At 40.0% G+C, this 10,000-nt stretch overlaps 1 protein-coding gene and 1 long non-coding RNA gene across 4 annotated transcripts in view; one reads left to right on the top strand and one right to left on the bottom strand.

Moving 5' to 3' along the window:
- The window catches only part of LOC121723298 (zinc finger and BTB domain-containing protein 47-like), a 39,204-nt gene that overhangs the window by 8,926 nt on the left and 20,278 nt on the right, over positions 1–10,000 (bottom strand). Inside the window, exon 1 of one of the 3 annotated variants that reach the window (XM_042108885.1) lies at positions 4,359–5,405. The exons of 1 other annotated variant lie outside the window; for it this stretch is intronic. The gene's annotated coding sequence lies outside the window, so the exon portion shown is untranslated. Of the gene's footprint in view, positions 1–4,358; positions 5,406–10,000 lie in introns of those variants that run through there. One more of the 3 variants, XM_042108884.1, reaches the window with a different exon arrangement.
- Positions 4,145–8,338, top strand: LOC121723349. The gene is made up of 3 exons (XR_006034933.1): positions 4,145–4,402; positions 6,470–6,522; positions 7,919–8,338. It is a non-coding gene; the product is annotated as an uncharacterized LOC121723349 (long non-coding RNA).

Raw genomic sequence — 10,000 nt, 5'->3', positions numbered from 1 at the left:
ACTTCCCTATTCTGTGATTTCATATAACTACAATGAAATAAAGTCTATATGCATTTATGATCGAACACACCAACACGCACACACACACACAAAATATATCTCATCTTCGCTGTATGTATAAAACCACATTAATAGACTTTGCGAGCATGTAGTGTGTAACACGCCTTTAAGGAACTGCATAACCAGGCTTGCAGCCGCTTTTTCTGCTGAACACACTGTGTGCTGTAATTAAATATTTGTTTATACAGCAGTTCTCTGGAGGTCCAGCTGCCAGGGGGACTACACTCTCGCTCTGTCCGCCCTGGACCAGCCCTGAAGGGGTTAAGAGTGGAGGCAACCCCCCTTGGGTCTGGGGCCCTCGGGGCTATTGTTACAGAGAGGCTGAGCTGAAGCACAATCTCCCTCTCTGACTTGCTCGCTCCCTCTCCCTCACACACACACACACACACACAGAAATGACGCCTAAAATGGCCTCTGAGACTTGGCTTGTCCGCTCATGTTTGGCTCTACCTGATTTAGTTTGCTAATCTCTCTCTCTCAGATATATAGATTTATACAAACACATAACAAAATTCCCTCTCTGTGTCCAGTCCTCCTCTGCCACCTCCATTGCCTCCGCACACCGCCCCCTCCGCCCCCCACTCCATCCAGGCTGGGCTGTTAAATATTTGCTGAGGAGTCTCTCTGACAGTGGGTTATATTTTCTCTCTGACAGAACTCAGGAGTAATTTATTCCAACTCGGCGCTCTGTTTAATTTCAGCAGGTTGCTTCATAAAACGACTTCCTTCTGCTGGGCTCTTCTGAAACACTAACCTCTACTTCCCTGTGCAGCACAGACGGCAGCTTTCCGCAATTTTGCACAGATTCCTTCACATTGCAGAAGCATCAATGCATGTTTACAAATAAATGAGGAAGTACCAAACATGCATATACATATCTTCTACACTATCTTCTACAACATCTTCTATATATTCTAAAAAATCTGTATATTATGTAACCCTAAATTATATAAACCTTAATTATGTAAACATTCCTCATCCTTAGCATGTTATATACTGACATTATACAATATCCAACACATATACATGACATACAATTTCATAGAGTCAGATGCTTTTTAAATGCAAATTATTATTAATATTATTAATCATATTAGTATTGTTATTAAATACTATTATTAATAATTTATTATTCAAATTAGATCAATACTACTACTACTACTACTACTAATAATAATAATAATAATAAAATGTATATTGTTGTTATTGTTATTAGTATTATATTGTTGCTGTTATTCTTAAGAGTATGATTGGCCTAATGTCTCATGTTACATTCAAAATATTTAAACATTAAACATTTAAAGTCAATTGACTCTTTTGGTCAGTTTGAAAAATGGTGGCGCCATTCAAGCAGCGCTGCTACTGATCTCCTCCAGAACAGAACAGAAGCCCTGTGAATGAGCAGGGGGTGCAGGGGAGACAAAAAAGATGATCAAGGAGGGAAAGAAAATGGCTTGCACCAAAGTCACAAGCCAGAGCTGCAGCCATTGTTCAAGAGATTAGTGTGTGTGTGCAGTGCAAGGAGCTCTCGGATGACTGATCAGTGTATGTGTGTGTGTGTGAGTGTGTGTGTGCCTGTGTGTTGCACGTCTGCTGAACTGACCATTGTGATGATAAGCAGAGAGAGGGAGGGGTGTCAGTGAAGTGGACCAGGCATCTGTAGGCAAAATATTGGACCCTTACACACACATACACAACATTCTCACACCCTCAATCACAAACACACACACACACACACACACACATACACATATATATACATATATATATATATATATATACACACACACACACACACACACACACACACACAGGCAACAAAGAAGCAACCCTTTCCACACAAAGAACCACAACTTAGATTTTATACCTCTCAACACAAGGTGCTACTCCCTCACTCTCCCTCTCTTTCACACACACACACACATAACTAATATTAGAAAATTATGTTGTCAATTTTATATCAACATGACCAAACCTGGACGAATGAACACAGGGACAATACATACATAAAATATTAATACTCTTGCATCCCACAACGCATGCATACACACACACACACACTGCATATAAAAAAATAAAAATAATTGCTATTTTAATTGCCATCACAGAAAAAAATAAATTCACATTAATCACATTTTTAAATACTGAAATAAAGAATTGTTTTCAAGACCATACACACATAAACATTAGATGTAGATATTATATATATATATATTTATATATATATATATAATATTAGTAGTAACATTATTATTGAAATAATATATAGCATAGAACAGTTACGTCTGCATTTCTGTCATTCTAAGTAAAATGTGTTTTTTATTTTTCCACAAATCTCATGCAGGAGCATTCTGATGACCATATGGTCCTTAAAAAGGCTTTTATTAGTGTTAAGCTCTAGCAGAAAATCACTGACAAAGGCCAAAGCATATCCCGCTTGCAACAACAGTCACATACGCAGGCAGCCATTTTAGCCCTAAACACGCACACGCACACACACACACACTTCTCTCTTTCCCACACGTACACACACTTCTCCGTCTCTCACACAAACACCATTCAAAACAATGATATATTGGTCCCCATTTCTAAGCTGTATGGGCTACACTTGACTGAGCGGGCGAGAATGTGTTAACACTCAAGACTGCTAGGACAACATGCAGACAATGTGTGACACAAACTGGAGATTCTTCTGGCATAAATGTATCAATCTCTTTGCATACCAACACACATCACACAACATGTAGTTATGAACACACACACACACACACACACACACAAAAGCGTGCGAGAGAAAGTAGTTAATGCATTCAATAAACTTAATCTCTACTTTTCTAATGCGGTGTTTAGAAAGAATGAAAAGTAGTGTATTCAATTAGGACATTTAATGCATGACAATTCTCTGAAATGTGTAGTCCTACAACAATACATATCTTCTCATGAACTGTCATAACTTTCAATTGCACACCAGATACAGCAGTTATGTGTCTATATTTCAAGTGAGAATTATACCTAAGTATAACGTAAATGTTTAGTCTATACATAGTTACAGAGAAATTGCAAGAGTCTTGGTGAATGCAAAGACAAAAAAGAAGGGACCCATTTGATCACTAGGTGACCTCCACTGCTTTGTTTAGGTGACCGGCAGTCCCCAACCCCCAAACATCACCAGCTCTCTCTCTCCCTCTTCCTCAAATCCTGGTTGACCTCTGCTCTGCCTCCATGGCTCTTTGACCTCGTATTCTCGGTCACTCGCCTGTAGCTAATGCCTTCATGATGTGGCCCTCTGCTCAATCCTCTATCTCTTTCTCCTAAAAATCGTTCTTGTCGCGGCCTTGCTTCGCCTCTGGATTCGCCGTCTGTGCTTTCGCCACCGAGATCTGGACTGCTTGCTGAGAGCTTATGGACACTTCTCAGATACTTCGTGGTCAACGGCACTGTCCGAAGATCTTGAGACTGCCGTAGTCTACCCTGCTATTTCAATGTAGAATAGCCTATAGATACTTTTCAAAAATAAAACATAGCCTATTAATGTCAAAAGGTAGCCTAATATTTACTTAAAATAAGATAGGCTAGACTGTAAGATTCTAGTTACAATGCATCCTCTATGGCGTTTTTGGATGAAACAGACATCCAAATCCATCTGTAACTATCCACTAAGGATATTTACATCATCTTTGCGTCTTAAGGACCAACTGTGGACGGCTCATCATCAGGTTTAGATAGACTGGCAAACACACACCATACGCAAACACACGCGCAGAATATTTGTATGTAATGGTTCAGCACGGAATGAGCAACATGTCAGACCAACTAAGAAAAGGAAAAAGAAACAAGAGAATATTCGCGGCTAAGGACCAGAAATCCCGAAGAGAGTCAAGGATGCAAAATATCTGAAGAATTAATAGCAGTTGCAACGAGGGCTACTGGGTGAAAAGAGAAGTGTGGTCAGTTGTAGCCTACAGCTCGGACAAAATACCCGTCTTGACCGAGACAGCAACTCTCCAAGTGAAGGCACAAAATGAAAGTTGGAGTCTTGCGGCAATGTGCTCACAGCCCTTCACTAAACACCGGACGTCTGCGGACTGTCTATCGGCAAAATATATGCATTTCTCGGCCACGCTCCGGAGCAGTATCCGCTGCATTCGGGCGATTCAAAACCCTTGCGTCAGTAGCCTACAAGGATCCAATGTGCTTCTTCAGTTATAAACATAAAAGACTACTGTTTTGTAACAACAATAATTGGCAACCTATCTATGCCTGGAGGGAACATATTGTCTTTTTGATGTTATTTTTACCTGTCAAGCACCAACCGATGTCGATCGACCAGACGTAAACACAGGTACGAATCTAACAACGAGGAAACACAACTAACGTTACTTGTTCAAAACAACTTACGGGCGCGTATTATCTGTCTACAACTGAAACTACGAGTAGTGTAAACAGGGTGAAGCCTTTCAAGCAAAACATACAAGCGCAGAGTGTAGCGTCGTAGGAACTTACATTTTTGGCGTCCGCTTTGAAAGCCTTGCTTTATAGTCCAGTAAACAAATGTTTCGCTTACATATCCCATCAAGGTAGTTCCGTTTGGTCAGTTAGCGTGCTCGACGATACGGTGAAGATCATTGTTGTAACGAGGTATATTCCGTTTAAAGCCTTATTTAGGGGGATTTGGTTGTTAAAGCAGGCGACGCGCCTAGTGTTTGTGTGAGGGAGGAGGTGAGAGCGGTTTCTGACGACGGGAGAGGAAAAAAACTCTTTGGGTCTTTATTCCTGCTAATTAGTTTCCTGCAAAAAATGGCTGGGATTAATGCACTGCGCATGTGCCTCATTACACAGGCACGACGGGAAGGGCTAATTAGCTACCTCCTGGATCAATAAGATTGGGCGACAGAAAGAGGGGGAGGGAGAGAAAGAGGGAGGGCACGATAGAGGAGGGGAAAAGTGATGGAATTATTATGAATTTTGATTATGAACGGGTGAATCCGTACCGAGAACCTAAATACGAGGCAAAGTTGAAAGCGGTGTTTGTTTTTAAAACTCAGACACTCGGAAGGCTCTGTTGCAAACCACAACGCTGGTCGGAGTGAAATTTTAACAGTGAATATAGTCTACGTCATTCGGACAGTTGTTAAAATATTAGATGAATCCCAGACGCTAGTTGGGTCCCAAAGTGGCAGATCCACGCCAAATGAAAACCATAGAAAGTCACTACCTGGGGACTTAAAAGTTGAACCTTCTACCTCCTAATTATTAGGATGGATCCTGGCAACCCTATCGAGGTGGAAAACAGCAATAAGTGATATTATTGTAGAAAGATTGGCTAGCTAAAAGGAACTAGCCTGAGTGCGTATTCTTCCATAACTATGACGTAAACAAGTGGAGTGAGTGTAGCGCAATGCAATGATATGGTGCTGAAGTGAGGCGCACGTGTGTGATACCGTGCGTGTTTGGCGCATAACTGAAATTAGAGCGCAGGGATCTCTTGCACTGCACCTAAATTAGATATGGCAAAATATATTTCAGTTTAGCCTACCTTGTTTTTTTCTTTTGTCTAATGCTTTAGATGCAAAACAATACGAGTTATCGCCTGGTTAATGCATATTAAAACAAAACATTTCCCTTTTCAATCTCACAGCTCATTGGTAATGTTCACCACTCTAATGATTTGATTTAAAAATGAAACCGCTTATGATAAAATTCATATGAAATGGATCTATAATAAAAGGGTTGTTCTAGACGTGATACCTAGGCTGGTGAAATATGTTGTAAATGCTATTTGCCTCTACATAGACCCGATAACAGAAATATTATTGTAAATGGCGAAGTCTTGATAATCATGAACATTCTCGTGGGTTAGGTCATGTTTCTGAAAAAAGGAAGCCTAGTTGGCAATTTCTCCCAGGAATGTGTTTTTGTGAGAAGGTGATCTGTGTCTTGTGGCGGGGAAGATAGGGGCCAACTTGGAAAAAAATCTTTTGACAAGAAACAACGTAACCTAAGACTGTGCGCAGAAAGCTCCCCATTTCAACCAACAAGTTTTCATTTAAAATGCAGAATATAAAAGGCAACGTTGTTGCTAATAAAGCACCTGGTAAAGTAGATAACCCTAAGCTACCAAATGTATTTAATATGACGAATAGTATCTCTTTAAGAGATGGCAAACAGGGAATTCTTAATCCAACTAAGCCATAGACACCAGAGTGTTCATCCTTGTCAACTTAACGTTCAGGCCAAAATTAATTAGACTGTATGTAAATCAGACTACAGTTTTGAGGTCAAATACATATCCAGGAGGCAAATGTTTTATATTAGTCTATGCATTACCTTTCACTTATGATACTTTGTAAAAGCACGCAATGTTTTCCTTTTTGTTAATAATTCATACAAATGTTGTTCTTTTGTGCAGCCTTTGGAAGATGATAAAGAAAACCAAAACCACTAGCCAACAATGCCATAAAAGTAAGAAAGTTAGATGTATTGTCCACCCAGATGTTTAAATGGACATGTCCGAGACTCTAGTTGTGCATGGAGTATGCCATTGATCATCAATAGAAGCACATGTATAGATCATCAATAAAGAACACATGTAGTATGGATCGCTTGAGCTCACAGCGGGAGCTTTCACGGAGCTCTCTCTCTCTCTCTCTCTCTCTCTCTCTCACTCTCTCTCTGCTGTCCATTAAACATGGTCATTTTCTTAAAACGGTGACTCCTTGCTGCATGCCCCCCTCTCTCTCTCTCCCTCTCTCTTGCCTGTTTTTGTCATGGAAATTCTATTGTGGGCAGTTGAAAAGAAATGGACAATCTGTCACACACTTCTCGCGTACACTTTTGCTTAAAAAGGCACGGCAAGGTTCCTAATCCGCATTGATGAAATTAACTAGTTTATTGACATCAAGGCAAACTGATTACTGCTACAAACGTCACGCCGGACAAAATATCATGGACATAGTATAGGCCCCTACATAAAAGTATAAATATGAATTGCCAAAACTCAGTGGCCTAGAGTGTGTAACCACAGAAGGCTATTTGAAATATTTTGGATTATAAAATATTATTTTATTTTAGGCAGGTTTAAAGCTTTCGTGTTAAAATCCAAGAATGAACTGATTGCGCATCATGTCAAAATACCAAACAGTTCAGTCAGTTGTGCCTCTTCATTTAGATTATTTAGCCTCCCATCGTAACATCATATTTAAGAACGTTGTAGAACTGTTTTGTTTGACGTACGTTTCGCAGACTGCGTGCGTGCACAGCCCTCTGTCTGTCTGTCTGTCTATCTATCTGGCTGACCGACTGTCTATTTCTTTGTTTGTTTGTCTGTCTGTCTAAATCCATGCAACCTGCCATATTCTATACCCTATATAAGGTGATAATATTTGTCTATGAAAGCATCCTCTAAACATCTATTGGTCTATTAATTCTGTATTCTAAAACTTTTCAGTGTGGCAATGTAAACAGTCTATTCAACAAAAAAAACATGTTGAGTGATTATTATTTTGTAAATATGATTAATTCTATGTAAATACATTGCCACTTTTCGGCCCTCTGAATGATTAAGACAATGTAGGTTGAGTAGGCTAGAATTAGAAACTGAAATAGTATCTAATAGCTGATATTCGCTTCTCACAGAATTTTCTTTTCAGAATGTGAAATAGGCCTATAGCTTGCCATCAGTCAGAAATTCTCCTGAGATTTCTGGACGTGACCATATGAGAAAAAAAAAAGATTAATTATGCGTTTCTGTGACAACACTTTCGTGGTCTGAGTTACTGCCGACAGGTCATATTTGGGGCGGGGAGGGTCGTGATTTTTAGGTTTCTCATAAATTCTGAACCGACGGGGTTCCCTTTAGATGCGGAGAAAACGCCAAGAGAAAGAACCGGTGGAGCCATGGCGCATGAGCCACACCGGCGAGGTCAAACGCTCAGCCAGCGCCCTCTGACGTCCGTGATGCCTGATGGACAACCGGACGCGCGGAAACATTCACTACCTAGCTGCTGTGTTCATTGGGATAATATGGCGTTTCTTGCAAAGTAGTCTACTCTACATAACCTACAGCGAAAAACGCATATCCTACCCAAGTAGAGGATATGGCAGGTGACGATCCTCCAAAATAAATACACTGCATAAAAGTCCCTTCATCCTTATTATTTTCTTTCAACACCTTATCGTCTTCTCTTTTGCCTATCCCACTATCAACTAACATCTTGGGTAGGCCTATTCATTTATTAATCTGTTCGATGTCATAACAATAGCCTACTTATTCTTAGAATGATCATGGCACTATATGAAGTTTTTGCATTTCTCAAAAGAAGTAGGCCTATAAAATAAACATTCAGAAACTGGAGTGTGTCTTGTGGTGATTGAAGCAAGTAGGTGCTGATTGTCAGAGTTCTGTGGAGGTGTGGCCGCGGGTCCTTGGGGACAGCAGCCAGACCGAGCCAGGGGCCATGCTGATATGGAGGAGGTCTGCTTGTCTCGCCTGAGAGGCCGGGCAAAGCTACCTATGTCCCCGGTGAGTGAACAAGGAGGTGCAGAAAACCGAGCAGCCGGGGGAGACTTCCTGTGAGGCTGCAGGGAACAACGGCGTCTCCAGCACACAGCAGGCCCCATATACAAGGGACGCAGAGGTGTAACACGCTAGGGTTTTAGGTGGCGAGATGTAGCGTTTGAATCCCAATGTCTTTAGATCAGTCCACAAAGCAGGTGCAAACAAAATGCCCGACATATTGCTCTTTTCTGAAACAACTGAGGCAACATTATTATTTATCATCATCATCATCAGTAGAATTATTAGTAGTGTTGTTGTTATCATTATTGTTGTTGTCGTCATTATTATCACTATCATCATCATGATCATCATCATCATCATATTATTATTATTATTATTAATAATAATATAATAATAATAATAATATTGTGGTTGTTATTATCATTATTATTATTATTATTATTATTATTATTATTATTATTAGTAGTAGTAGTAGTAGTAGTAGTAGTAGTAGTAGTAGTAGTATGCCTTCATTAACATAATTAATTAGACAATATCATGACTGTTTGAATTACTCAATATACAAATTGCCTATATCATATGTAGGTAGTGAATAGGTAGTCTTTGACTAATTATTTGTTAGTTATTTTTTGGCGTCAAGTGTGTTTCCGTCCATAGGTGCATGAAGCTGTTTTTTTTTTTATGTCTCTTCGCAACAATTAAGTATTTCTCAGTCAACCTAATTCGGCATATTATGTTGCACATCGACATTGAATTTCGATAATGTCGAGAAAGCTAATCAATACATTGTAGCAATCATTCACATCACACCTCTTATTTACCTGAAAACTTTATTCATGCCGCAGCCAGCTTCGGTCACGATCTGCATAAGGCGAAAGATCAGCGTCTGCAGGTGTCTCCGCTTATCTGGTGCTAGTGTTCATAAAGTCTGATTATTATCATTTTGACATGTGTAGATTTGGTCAACCCTTTCCTTCTTCAATTTAAAAGCTGTATTAAACCGTTATTGCACTGAGATCTTATTTTAAGGTTATTAGGCTACAGTGTATAACAGTGATTTTTTAATAACAGAAAACGCCTTCAACCTCCTTGGATATAGACCTCTGCTGAATATCAATAATTTATTCTTAAAAAGAAAAAACTTAGTTTCGACTCCAGGTGAGTCCAAAGAGGAGACACTAGCTATGGTTCAACGATTTGCATGAAGTTAATGCGATGTCCGAGTCTTCATGGAAGGCTTGTAATTGGGGCTTATTTATGCGGTGCACAGCTTAAGGACACTCACTGGACTGTGGTGGAGATGCAACTTGACAGCGGTGGCGCAGACATCGGGGTGGTTACCGACCTCCACACGTCACGGGCAGTAACAACAGGCACAAGCGCCCGGGGGACTGTTTTAGAACATGACCTATATAACAAGCG

This window comes from Alosa sapidissima, chromosome 11, assembly GCF_018492685.1.
Source record: "Alosa sapidissima isolate fAloSap1 chromosome 11, fAloSap1.pri, whole genome shotgun sequence".
NCBI classification, from domain to species: domain Eukaryota; kingdom Metazoa; phylum Chordata; class Actinopteri; order Clupeiformes; family Clupeidae; genus Alosa; species Alosa sapidissima.
The sequence above is the reverse complement of the archived record's forward strand: the minus strand, read 5'-3'. Positions and strand labels throughout refer to the sequence as shown.